The 13,883-nt window shown below is 40.1% G+C and overlaps 1 protein-coding gene across 2 annotated transcripts in view; it reads left to right on the top strand.

The window, feature by feature from the left end:
* Positions 1 to 3,865: 3,865 nt before the first annotated feature.
* AKT3 (AKT serine/threonine kinase 3) overlaps positions 3,866 to 13,883 on the top strand; it is a 357,879-nt gene continuing 347,861 nt past the window's right edge. For both annotated transcript variants that reach the window (XM_032137424.2, XM_058430705.1), the window contains exon 1: positions 3,866 to 3,943. The gene's annotated coding sequence lies outside the window, so the exon portion shown is untranslated. The remainder of the gene's footprint in view (positions 3,944 to 13,883) is intronic.

The raw sequence follows: 13,883 nt of genomic DNA, 5'->3' as shown, positions 1-13,883 counted from the left end.
AAATATATTCACATTTATGGTAAAGGAATCTTAGTTTGCTGACTACTCACTGTGTTTTAGATACCAATATTTCATAAAATTTAATTCACATAAGTTGTTGAAGTAGTTGTAACTGCCATTTCACAAATAACAAAATTAAGGCTTAGAAAAATTAAGCAACTTGCCTGAGGTGAGACAAACTATGCAGAGAGAGGATTTGAACTCTGGTCTACAAGTCTCCAAAGCACTTTTATGTTCTTTCCAATAAATCACTTTAAATCCCAAGAGGACAATACTATATAAACTGTACATAGTACACAGATTTATTAGAGCCTTCATTAGAACATCAGAACATGTATTTCGTCCACAAACACATATTCTGTGTCTGCTTTGTTCCATGCCCTCTCCTAGGATGACACATCCTTTCTATTAAGACAGAAGAGCAGTAACTTAATTTTTGTTATGTGATGCCCTGGTCTGAATTTTTGTGTTTCCCTAAATTCATAGATTGAAATCCTAACTTCCAAAGTGTGTTAGTAGATGGGGCCTTTGGGAGGTGATTAAGTCAGGAGGGTTTGAGCCCTCAAGAATGGGATTAGTGTAGTGCCCTTATAAAAGAGGCTCAAGATGGCTGGGAACATTAACTCATGCTTGTAGTCTCAGCTACTCAGGAGACTGAGGCAGGAGGGTTGCCTGAGCCTAGGAGTTCCAGGCTACAGTGAGCTATGATCATGCCACTGCACTCCAGCCTGGGTGACAGAATGAGACCCTGTCTCTAAAAAAAAAAAAAAAGAAAGAAAGAAAGAAAAAGAAAAAGAGGTCCAAGAGAGTTCCCTCACTCTTTCTAAAATGTGAAGACACAGCAAGAAGTCACCATCTACAAACCATGAAACGGAACCCTCTTTAGACGCCAAATCTGCTGGTGCCTTGATCTTGGACTTCCCAGCCTCCAGAACTGTGAGAAATAAATTTCTGTTCTTTATAAGCTATCTAGTTGATAGTATTTTGTTATAGCAGCCTGAATGGACTAAGACATTAGATGCTCTGAAATTCTAAATATCCTTCCAGTTTTAGTTACTCCCAAGAAATGGGGGAAGTACCAAGAAATAGCTCAGTATCAGACTTAGTCATTGGTAGTAAAGAAGAATGAACATTTTTCTTAAAATGCATAAATAACTAATACTGAGAAATGTTAATCTTAAGAATATTTGGAGTAATAAAGAATGAAGGCTTTCTTTGCAAAATTTAGGAGGGACATTCCCAGGGATGAACATGCTGGCTGCACTCCATATTACTGGATGTGATGACAAAATAGAGAAGAAGTCTAGCACACATTCTGTATGGAGTACCAACATACCACAATCGGCAGATTCTGCCAAAGTCATACCGGCATAGTCTAAGAGAAAGAACAATGTTATTTAAATAAATAATATCCCTAATTAATAGTAATTCAATAATAAAATCAAACATGCTTTTGTTATGGAAACTTATGAAACTACTATAGTCCACAAGCAAAAATAGAACAGAAATAAAAACTTATTATTCTTCAAATACATGAAGCCGAGAATATATAATCCATCCTCACATACTGAATTTTAGGGTTTAATCCACCTAAGATTTAATGCAATCTGCCCAGACTGGGAGAAAGATTTTGAGGTAGTATGGCTCATAAGACACATTCAGTTCTTGTAAATATATTGATGTTAAATTTGGGAACAAATGAACAGCTCCCTGATAAGAGATATCTAGTAATTCAGTAATTCCAGATACTCCGACTCTCAAAAGTTAAGTATTTAAAGTTTCAGACACTCTTTTCAGTGCTGGTGTCATAAGGGACTATTTTCTTAAAAATAAAAAGCAAGTTGGGGTACTGTGGAATAAAAATATGACCTATTTTTGTGTTTTACAGCAAGAAACCTGTAACCCAATAATTTTACCAATAGTGACTGTGAGAGGTCTGATAATTATGGGAATACATTATGTATATTTTATAGATAAAACGAAAATAGGACAAAGTCTGTTTATTCATCAGCTCATAGCATGCTAGGAAATATGGGAAAAGGGGAAAGACATGGTGGTGGACTTTCTCTCAGACGGACTGTGTTATCTTAAAATGGCAAATTTTGCTCCAGGGTGGTCAGGGAAACAAGTTTCCCTTACAAACGGAGAAAAAAATTTTTTTTTTAAAAACTCTCTTATTTGGTTTCCTACTCCTGTCCACAATCCCAACAGATGCACAGTTCATAAAAGATGTGAACCTGGAAGTATAAATATTAATACCACACAGTACATAAATACCAGGGGGCTATAGCATAAGAAAATGACTACCATCAGAGAGTTGTCAAGACACAGAAAAGCAGAGAATGAAGTGCCTGTCAGGAGGAGGAACTCTTCTGCAGAAAGAAGCCACAGACATTAACAAAAATGTTGCAATGGGAGAAAATAACAGGTACACCAATAAGGCTAGAGCCACGTGGCGGGATAATAGGGATGCTGGCCAGGTGTTTCCAGAAGCGACAAAACTTGTAAACTTTTATAGTTTTCTGAAGTGAGCTGCATGGTAAAATACGGTCATTGTGCAAAAAAGTGTCCCCAATGCAGTCTCAGGAGTCACTGACTTCAAAATAAAGAAACGGTCTCTTCGTAGTAAATGTAGTACCTCGTGGCTTTCCCAGTCATTGAAAACGAATATCCCCAAAAAGGGTGTGATTTTAAGAGTGAATTACGATCCGCCCGCAATCTATGTACCGTGTGTGGACGAATGCTTGCAGCAAGCGGTGCGGAAGGCTGTTCGGAGAGGTGTTCTTGGTCTGCCGTGGTCTCCTGGGATAGTCAGGAATGATTCGTGCTACGGACTGACCCCGGTCCCTCTTCCCCGAGGTGCAGGGGGTGGGGTCGGCTCCTGGACGGCTCCGCGCTCTCGGGTTCCTTCCTCATTGGGCACCGCCCACCTCGTGGGCTTCCAGGTGCGAGCCCTCGCGCCGGGCCCATCTCCCCGAGGGGCTGCGGCGGGGCTGGAGGAGACGCCCTGGGCCTGGTGGCGCACGCGTCCGCGGCCAGGGCGGGTGGGTGGATGCGCCGAGGAAGCGGCTGGGCGAGGAGCCTCCGCTCCCGGGCCTCGGGTGCCCGCCAAGGGCCACGCGGGCGAGGGGGAAACCCAGAACTTCCCGCCCGCGAGCGACTGCCCCCGCTCCCGGCTCTGGCTGGCTAGGGGGATGTTCTCGCGAGAGGAGAGGGGGCGCGGGGCGCCGCGGGTTTGGGGGCGCGGGGAAGCCTGAGGACGAGGGCCGGGCAGGGAGGGGAGCAGAGGCGACGGGCAGGGCCGGGGACGCGGGGAAGCCGCTCCCGCCAGTCGCCGAGAGCCAGCCCCTGACGTCAGGAGTTTTCCTCAAAGTCAACAACAAGCCCCGCGGCGGCGGCGAGAACCGATCGGCGGCGGCCCCGAGCGGGAGGAAGGAGGGGGCGGGGAGGCGGCGGGGGGTCCCCTCAGCGAGGCGCAGCCCGGAAGGAGGCCGCAGACCCCCTCCCCGCGCCGGGCGCGCCCCAGGGCCTAGAGCCGCCGCCCCGCCGGCGTGACCCGGCCCCCACCCGAGCGGTGTTTTCTGGTGATGAATTTGTAGCCGATATCCGATTCCCAAGTAGAGTCTCCGCCTCCTCCTCTCCCCGCCGCCGCCCTCTCTCCTCCCTCCCCCTCCCGCCGCCGCCGCCGCCGCCGCCTCCCGCTCCAGCTCCGCGGCCCGGCCCGGCCGGCTCCCTCCCTCCCCTGCAGCCCTTCGCTTGCCCTCCCGCCGGCCGCACCGGGCTCCAGGAGGCCAGAGGCTCTGTGGGGTGGGGGGAGGACAGGAGGGGAGGAGGAGGGAGGGGGGACCCCCGAGTCGCCCCCTCTCCTCCCCCCCCCCCCCCCCCGGCTCCATCCTCCGCCGCCGCCCGAGCAGCTGCGGGGCCGCCGCCGCCGCCTTTGCAGGTAACAGCCACCGCCCCCCACTCTTGCCCCCTCCCCGCCTGGCCTCCACTCCCTCCGGGCCCCGGGCCCCCGTCCGCCCTCCCTGCCTCCCTCAGGCGGGGGATGGCGGCGGGGTGGGGTGAGGCGGGGGCTTCTGGGTTGTCACCGCGCCGGGGGCGTGGGCGGGGGCTGGGTCACCGGAGGCTTCGGGTGTGGGTGTGGAGGCCGGGGGATGCCCAGCGCGGTTGACACCGACACTCCCCGCTTTCCGGGGGAAGCTGGGGGGCGGCGGTGCGCAGCGGGCCGGGGGAGGGGTGTTCCCGGCCTAGCGGTACCGTCTGTGTCTGGGCTGCCCCGGCCCGGCGCCTGCTGTCTCTGCGCAACTCTCGCTCCTTCCCCTCGCCCCTCCCCGCCCGGGCCGCGCGGCGTGGGGAGGGGGCGCCCGCCTGGACCGGGGGCGGCGGCGAGGTTATATAACGCGTGGAGCGCCGGTGTCAGTGTGTTTGGGTTGGGGGGAGGGAGCCGTCTGCCGCGCGCCCTGGCGCTGAGGCTGTCTGCGCGTGGGGTGGGGTGAAGGCGAGGATGCACAGGCGTCCCCGGGGTCTCCTTCCTTCCCCCACCCTTCCCCGCCACTGGCGCGCAGGAAAAGACGGCACTGGTGGGGTGGGGGGGGTGTGTGTGGGAGGTGGGTAACGTGCTTGTCTGTGTTTTTAATAGTAATGGGGTTTTGATCCGCTTGGGAGTTGTGTGCTAAGAATAGAAATGTGCGGAAGATGCTGGGTTTGGCTGATCCAGTGATGCTGTCGCTGCTGGCGGCGGCGGCAGCTCTGGCTGCAAGTAAACAAACCAGCCTCTTCCTTGTCCACCTCCTCCAGCGCATCGGTCCGCATCAGCCATGATGCCGGTGGGGCCCTTCAGAGCCCAAAGTTGAAGCCTAGCTGGTTGCTGTGTTGACCCTGACGCCGAGGCGGGGTCACCCCTTGTTTGGGATTTCCCGGGAATCTACAGTTAGCCTAGAGATAAAGAATCTCGTTGGGGCCAGGTTTTTCCAATACCGGTATTTACTGTTTATGTTCTGAAAGCAGAGGAAATGCTTACCCACACGTCAAAGCTGGGATGTTCACATTTCTTCAATCAAAATAATGTTGTTATGAAAATAAAACCAACTCATTTCACCAATGTGGCATTTTGGTTGAAAGCCATTGTAGTTTGCAATTGATGAAGTTTCCAAATAGAAAGTCAACAGTGAAACCTATGTATCTATATTGGGTAATTTCTAGCTCTAATGAAGTGTTCACACTTTGATTGTAGTTGAGGCTAAAGTATAAAATAATGGCTTTTTGTAGTTAATACATTGGCAGTTGTCTCAAGTCAACAGTTTAAACATGTGTTCCATATTTGGTAAAGCATGGTCATATATGTCTTTTAGTAGACCTATAAATCACTAGGCAACCACTGGGTTTTGTCAGTGGTTGAAACTGACAAATGAGTGAAACTCATTGGTTTAGGTTATGTATTTACTTAGGAAACCGAAGGTGGAAGCATCTAATAAAGATGGTGTAGGAAATGAAGATTAGTCTTCAGAACTTGAGTATCACTTGCAAAATATGTATAAACGAATACAAACATTCCAGGAGGTGGTTGTCTAAAACATGAAAATATTTCATAATTAAAATAGGAACTTACTACTAAGTTACTAGTTTACCAAGGTTTATGACTTAATGCACAATTATATGCAAGATACATATCCGGACTGTAATTGTTTTCCTTTTGCCAGTACATTATCTTGACTTGGAAAGTTTACCAAGGAGATTGTACTTGAAAGTTTACAGGGAGATGGTACTTGAAGATCTTTTCGTTTTCCTTACTGGGGTTGACCCCAATATCTTTGATTGGCTTGAGGTTCCAGTTTTAAAGTGAGGGAGGACAAATATTACATGAATGAGACAATGTTGAAGTTTAGATGAATGTAGGGTTTTAGTTTTCAGTTGTGTGTTTGCATTGTGGATTTGCAGCATGTTTTTTTACAGCGTTTAAAAAATAGTCCAAAGTAATCCTGCAAAAATTGTGAAATTATTATTTGTATTCATTTGGTTTTCTTTCCATAATTATTACTGGAGTGAATTGTTTTCCAATTTAAAATTAATTTTTGGCTTAATAATCTTGACATCGACTCTAAGTTGTATATGTCAGAGTACTTTAAGGTTTTGCTTTGGACTTTTTAAAAATTAATTTTATAGCTGTAAAATATTTTAAATAAGATTATATTTAACAAATACTGGAGTGTGAACTGTGTGCTGGTTTAATTAAAAACTTTTAATATTTATATTTCATTCAGAAAATCGCTGTCAGAAGGAATTTGTTTTCAGAATCACTGCAAATCTAAATAACCGTGTTGATTAAACTTATTAGGGAACAAATGAACTTAGCATAGAGACTTGTGGAAAGTAAGGACTTATTTTTTAAACTGTAGCTTTTGATGTAAACATATGAGAAATTTTCTCATAAAAATTCAGTGGAAATTTCCAGCTATCTGGGTTTCTTTAAAATGAGGAACCTGTTTTACAAATTGATTTTGTGGAAGTTTAGCTTTTACTTAAACTTTGTGTATTTTCGTGAAAAGATAGCCATGCTTTCTTTTGTTATTATATCTTTTAGTTCAAGAATTTGTCCTTGGGAAGATAAGGCAATCACTGTTAACAACTTGTTAGTTGGATGTTTAGCATGATTTGATAGGAGCTTGTCTTTATAGTGTGATTAAGTTTTGAAGTGTTAAAAAGAAAAATTTAAAACTATCTTAGATTTGAGCAACAAAATGCAAGAACTGAAAAACCATTTTCATTTTGTTTTGAGCAAATCAGTCTTGTGATCTGACTGGCATTTTTATTTTTAAGTTAATATGCATTAATAATACAATTAATTTTTGTTAGAAGATTTGTGTTACTCCAGGTTTCAGCATGTGCATCAGTATTTTAAATCCTGGTCACACAGCATACCTTCTTTTGGAAAGATAGTCCTGAATTTTCCGAAAACAAATACTTTGTCCTGATCTTTTACATGTGATAGGATTAGATTCAGTTTAGAGTTAATGCTAACCAATGCCTGGTAAGCAGTTGCCACGTGCCAGGCACTGTTTTATGTGCTTTACCTGTATTCATTTAATCTTTCAAACAACCCCTGCTACACTTGTGAAAGTGATTTTCACATAAGAAAAACTTATTGTGGTATTCTAAAAATACCTTTTATTTAAACTTTCCTTATTCTGCGTCACTTCTAGTGTTTTTCTTAACTTGTTTGTACCTATTATTAGAGTTAACAGTGACAATTCTAAATTTGCATAATTTGGTAAATAATTTCCATAGCATCAAGTTAATAAAAGTGTATTGACTGGCCCATTAACATTCTCTTTCATTTGTTTAAAATGCCAAATTAAATACCTCAAATGTTTACATGTTTTATTATAGCATCATAGTCTTTCATCAAATTAGATGTAAACTCATTTTCTCTGCCAAGTAATCTTTGAATACTAATGGGTAGATAAAATTATTATATGCTTCTTGACTTGTTGATGTGTATTTTAGTTCTGTTTGTTTTCAGTACTCTATCACCAACTACAGATATTTCTCATTTCTAAATATTATGAGGGGAAAGTAAAAAGATTTACTAGAAGAAAACACTAGAATTTCAAATGATAATTTTTCTTCCCTGTATTATATAATTCCTATATATATATATATGGATGGATTTAAACAAATTTATAATTAGGGAGATTCCCAAGACAGATTTTAGGTGGATTTTACATGTATATTGGAATCTATATTAGAAAGCCTCTGACTATATTTGGGGGACTAGGGGGTGGGAGGGGAAGGAGGACAGTATTTTTCCAATAGCGGAGCTTAGCCCAAATTTTGTCTTAGCTGAAATGCTGTTTGAATGTTTCATCTTTCAATTATCAAACTTTTGAGGACATGAACTATGTACGTATGATCATGTCTTTCACTTATGGTGCCATCTATATATGAAGTAGATACTCCATAGATTTTAACTTGCAGAATCATAAATATTAGCTCTGGAAGAGCTATAAAACTATTCAGAGTTCATCTAATTCTACACTTTCATTTTTATGGCTCTGGAAACTGAGGCACAGATAATTAAAGTGACCTTATACAGCATCACTCTGGGTGGGGCAGGGACTCAAGTTTCTTGGTCTTTCTGGTGCTCTTCCTAATACACCATTGTGATGAACCTTGTTACAGGATTCCATACCTATTGGGTAGCTCAGTTTAATCTGGGGGTAAATTCTGTCATGCTGATTCTTGGTATTTAATGGACTGTATATCAATTGCATTTTATATGTATGGATGGATTTTTAAAAATTTGTAATTAGGCTCCCAAGACAGATTTTAAAATGATTTTACATGTATATTAGAAAAATATGGCCAACTGCGCAACCAAATTCTTTTTTTTTTTTTTTTTTGGAGACAGGTTCTCACTGTGTCACCCAGGGATGGTCACCACTCAGCATAGCCTAGACTTCCTGGGCTCAGGTGATCCTCCCACCTCAGCCTCCTGAGTAGCTGGGACTACAGATGCCTGCCACCACTCCCAGCTAATTTTTGCATTTTTTTGTAGAGATGGGTTTTGCCATGTTGCCCAGGCTGGTTGTGAACTCCTGGTCTCAAGTGATCTGCCCTCTTCAGCCTCCCAAACTGCTAGGATTACAGGTGTGTGCCACTGTGCCTGGCCACCTGAAATTCTTCTAGTAGCAGTCCCCAACCTGTCCATGGTATTGTAGATGCCTTCACATAGAGGCAGCCTACGCTTTACATGAGAAATGGAGGGAATAATTTATCAATAGCTTGTTCAGTGATTTAGGTGAAACAGGAATCTAATAAGCATTTTTCTATTAGTTTCTAATTAAAATATTAAGTATATCACACAGTGCAAGTTGCTTTTTTATTTTTAGTAATGGACGTGTTGATTGAAATGGCACTCAGATGCCCTAAACAGGAGTAGGGAAATGGCCAGGAAAATGCTTCATGTTTTTGTAGGAATGTTTTAAAGTTAATAAAATTGATTTTTCAGAATTGGCAGTTTGGAAGAACTGATATGTTTGAAAGTTAGGAATTTTGCCTATTCAGATATTTTGCCATATTCTGAACCTCAGTGAAATTATGTATAGAAAGAGCTTTATGAAAATCCCACAAAGTGCTCTTAAGAGAGAAAAGATATCCAAAGTATATAGTTTATGTGGCTCACTTTCTCTATATGATGTGTTTTTTAACAGGATAACAACTCTGAAAATAGGGACAGACTGTCTTGGAATTATTTGAAGTACAGAGCAAATTGCCTTGAATTTCCTTTCCATTTCAGAATGTTTCTTGTCCCTCATATCCTTCTAAAAGTTTGATATAGCTCTATGTATTTATTATGGTATATATTAGTTTCACTTACTTCTTGAAATCAGAAAATGCCACAGAATTGTATTGTGGTTACCCTTGACCATCATTTGTTTTTCAAAGTTGCAACAGTCTGTTGTATTTGAACTTCAGATGTCCTTTACTAATTCACTTTGGCTATCATATATAAAGAATATTAAAAAATTGTGGGGAGCAAATACATTCTACATAGTATTAATTACAAAGAGTTTAGAGAAAGTTGTATTATTGAATTGTATTCTGGCTTTTAACTTAGAAATTAACTTATAGGAAACTATTAACCTATGAATTTTGTCCTTATTCATAAAAAAGAGAGTTGTTGGGAGCCTTTTAGCTTTATGTTAACTTTTAGTCTTCTGTTATTTCATTTGTGATGCCTTAGTTATATTTAATTTTTAATTTATTTAAAAATTTTACTTTTTGGACTTTTGAAAAATCTGATACAGAAAAAATATTCAGAACTATTTGCAAATGTTAATTACATGTTTTTGAGAGTTCATATTGTGTTACTTGGTAGAAAGCATACCAAATTGATAGAAGACTTGAAGGTAGTCACTTTTTTTTTTACCTGTTGCTAACTGATTGTAACTAGGGGAAGTAATATTATTGGTTGGTCACAGGTTCAAAATTGTGGCTGTAATAACTACAGCACAGATTTGTTTTTTAGAGTCAAATGAATTGATATATGTGAAAGCTCTTTGATAAGTTACAAGTTTGGAAAAGATTTTTAAAGAAACAACTTAGTTTTACTTACCGCCCTGTAATAATCCTTGTCACAGAGTAGACAATCAATACATATTTATTGACTGAATAAGTATATGTATGTTACATATTTTTTGAGTTAATATTTTCAAAAGATGTTTGAAGAAGTTTACTTTTTGCTTAAAATTGAATGGCTGGTTACTATAAGCAAACATGTATCTTTTACAAATTCTTAGAAGTATCTTTAAGAAAATATGCCATTCTTTCCCATTTTTCTTCCCATAATTGATAATTTTGGTTAGATTAATGCTATAATATATATCGATATATTATAAACATATCTTTTTCACCATTTTTGTTGAGATCAAGTTTCAACTTCAAAACCACCATCAGTACTATAAATATATATATTATCAATATATTGTCAATATATTGATATATATTTATAGTACTGATGGTGGTTTTGTTTGAAGTTGAAACTTGATCTCAACAAAAATGGTGAAAAAGATACATTTATTGTGTTCCAGTCCTTGTAATTAATGGAGGTCTGTAGGAAACATACTTTAAGGAATAGGGCAGAGTATTTATTATAATTTTAGTTATAATTTCTATATAAATGCTTCTTTAATGTTTAAATTCAGTTTTATTTTTAAGATGGCTTAAGACCATTCTCTCTGCTGATTTATATTTGTTTGCTTAGCCTGTTCTTTGTTAGTTATCTAAGGCTGCATCTTCATCATTCATCCACTCATTCATTTGTTCCATATTTGCCAGCATCGCGTAAGTGCTAGGCACTGTCAAATTGCTTTACTAAATTATAATGTGATTGAATGAAGTAAAATATGCAAAATGTTTTGTAAATTACAAAATGACATTCAAATGCCATTACTATTATCATCAAATTCTCAAGCAGTCAGTTCTGAATGAAGATACCTTTAGTGTAGTTGTTTTGTGTAAAATCTAAATGGAATCTGTCAAGAATTTTGTGTGAAACTTTATAAGAATGGGAATAATTAAATTAGCAATGAAATGTTTAATGCAATAAGCTAAAAAGAGAAACCAAATTTTGTTATAGTTCATTGGGTGGAACACATTTGTAGAAAAGTTAGGACTGTAGAAGGAGGTGAACTGTTGTCTACCCTAGGAAACAGATGACGAAGTTCCAGCTCATCTTGTGGATTAGTGTTTTTAGTTAATATGGAAGACTGAATGGGACAGTGTATATGCTGTGGTGCAGGAGTGTTGCTGCTGTAGGAAAATTAAAGAACATGGTTTGCTGCTTACTAGTCAGTATAATTGTTTATTTCTAACTTATTGATCATAATTCCAGAGTAGCGTACCTATGACATCTTTCAAGTTATTTTCAAAGAATGTATCATTTTAGCTGGTAAAGACCCAGGAGCAATTTTTAAAGCTGAAAATTATGGGTAATATTTGATAATAGTTTTAAGTGAAAATGGGTAAAGCCATCTCTATAATGTATGCTTGGGTTCACTGCCTGTGATGAAGATTGTAAATTCTGTCCTGTTGATTAAAATACATCTTAACAGTTTAATCTTACACATATGAGCACTGATAAAAAACATTTATCTAAAGCACTAGTTTTTAGAAACAGTTTTGTTATAAAACAGAATTCATTGATTTTTGGATTGGTCTGGATATTTCAGTGTATTGTTTTATACTGAAGAAGTAATGTGAGTGTAAAGAGCATATGCCTGGTTGTCTGGTCCTGGTTGGCCATTTGGTGACTGTTTGATCTTGGGCAAGTTACTTCATCTGTCTTGGTCTCTGTTTCTTCAGCTATAAAATGAGGGTCACTCCAGCTTTAATATTCTGATAATAAAATGTTCACTTCAAAATACAGAATCAATTTTGAAATTTTTTTTTAGTGTTCTTTAAAAAGATACTGTAATAGAAGCCATTTTAATAGGAAAGTATGTATTTTATGTATGTTTATTGGATATATATTATTTTTTCTTATTACTAATTATTACCCTGATCTCTCTTCCATTTCCACTCCAAGAATAGTAAGACCTGAATTGTCTTTTACTAATATTATATAGTTTTATAGTACAAAACCAAGAATGGTCTTAATAGATGTTGAGCCTGTTGCTCAACATCAACAAAAGTATTACCAAAGAGAAGGGCAACAGTGCAGCTCTTCTAGAGATATCATGCACCAGTGTCTGCCGGTATTTAACTTATAATTCTTTATGCAGTGTAAGTAGTTAACCCTTTCAGTTATCTAGCCCTATATTATGTAGGCAGTTGGCCATGTTGGATTCTTTAGGATGTTACATCAAATTAAAATCATGTTTAGATTCTTTATTGAAGGTTTTTTGGCTTTTTTTTTTTTTAACGTGTGTGGTGAAATGAGTCGTCTTATGTGGCCATTTCCTATGACAGTAATAAATTTAGGCTTTGCTGAGATAAAGTTATACATATATCTTTATTTTAGAACCTTTAATATGCCAATAGTGACGTTTCAAGAGAATATGATTTGTGGAATATCCCACTTACTAGCCCACAGAATTTCTCTTTATTTTCATTATTTTTCTAGAATTTCTCTAATTTAGTATTCTGTCAAACAAATGTATTTTGGGAAAATACATCCAGATTCTAATACCCCCTTTTTTTTAAAAAAAAGAGACAGGGTCTTGTTCTGTTGCCCAGGCTCGAGTGTGGTGGTACAATCGTAGCTCACCGCAGCCTTAAACTTCTGGGCTCAAGTGATTTCTCCCACCTCAGCCTCCCAAGCAGCTGGGACTGCAGGTGCATGCCATGATGCCCAGCTAACTTTAAATTTTTCTTTTTTTTTTCTTTTTGTATGGACATAGTCTCACTTTGTTGCCCAGGCTGGCCTTGAACTCCTGGACATAAGTGATCCTCCTGCCCTGGCCTCACAAAGTGCTGGGATTACAAGCTAATATCCCTTTTTGACACTCTACAGCAACAGACCATGGTGATTTTGAGGAGTCTCAGCCTTACCTGTAGGTTCTGCCTGTGACCTCATAATACATGAGGCTGCTGGTCTTGCATTCAGCTACATAGCTTTTGTCAGGCTGTTTAGTCAGGCTGTCTAGAGAATGTTTAGTCTTGATTCCTGACTGCTAAATGGTTAGGCTCCACACTTAATTTGCGTTGAAGAAAGACCTGTAGTCTAATTTAGCACTAGGTTGGGAGTCTAACACTGAACTTAACTGCTCTGTATCATTTATCACAACCCAAGTTGAGAGAGTATGTTTGTGTAGTCCATCTATCCATTTTTCTAGTTATCTAAAATTTATGATATGATTCTTGACCACGTAACACTGGTGTACCTGGACCACATTTTTTGGTCCCCTTCTGTGCAAATGGATTTACTAATTTTATGTTGGCATTTTCCTTTTTAGTTTGAGAGTGACAATAAGCAATGACCCTGTAAAACTCATTGCTGTATATGGGAGGATGTTTTTGAGGACTTTCCCGCATACATCTTATGAAGAAGACCCATGGGATAAATTCGATTTTTGTCCCAGGAAAAGTTGTATTTCTTCTGAGGAACTTTTTCTCCTTTTTAAAAAAATTTGTGCAGCATGGACAATATAGCGGGACCCCATCTCTACAAAATTTTTGTTTTTAAATTAGCTAGGCATGGTGATGCCTGCCTGTAGTCCAGCTACTCAGGAGGCTGAGGTGGGAGGACTGCTTGAGCCCCATTGGAGGCTGCAGTGAGCTATGATTGTGCCACTCTACTCTATCCTGGATGATGGGGGGAAACCCATCTCAAAAGACATTTTTTTTTGGATACTGTAAATAGGAAAGCCTATTGTGTTTTCTTA

The sequence above is a fragment of the Hylobates moloch genome, unplaced genomic scaffold (genome assembly GCF_009828535.3).
Source record: "Hylobates moloch isolate HMO894 unplaced genomic scaffold, HMol_V3 SCAFFOLD_18, whole genome shotgun sequence".
NCBI lineage: Eukaryota > Metazoa > Chordata > Mammalia > Primates > Hylobatidae > Hylobates > Hylobates moloch.
The sequence above is the reverse complement of the archived record's forward strand: the minus strand, read 5'-3'. Positions and strand labels throughout refer to the sequence as shown.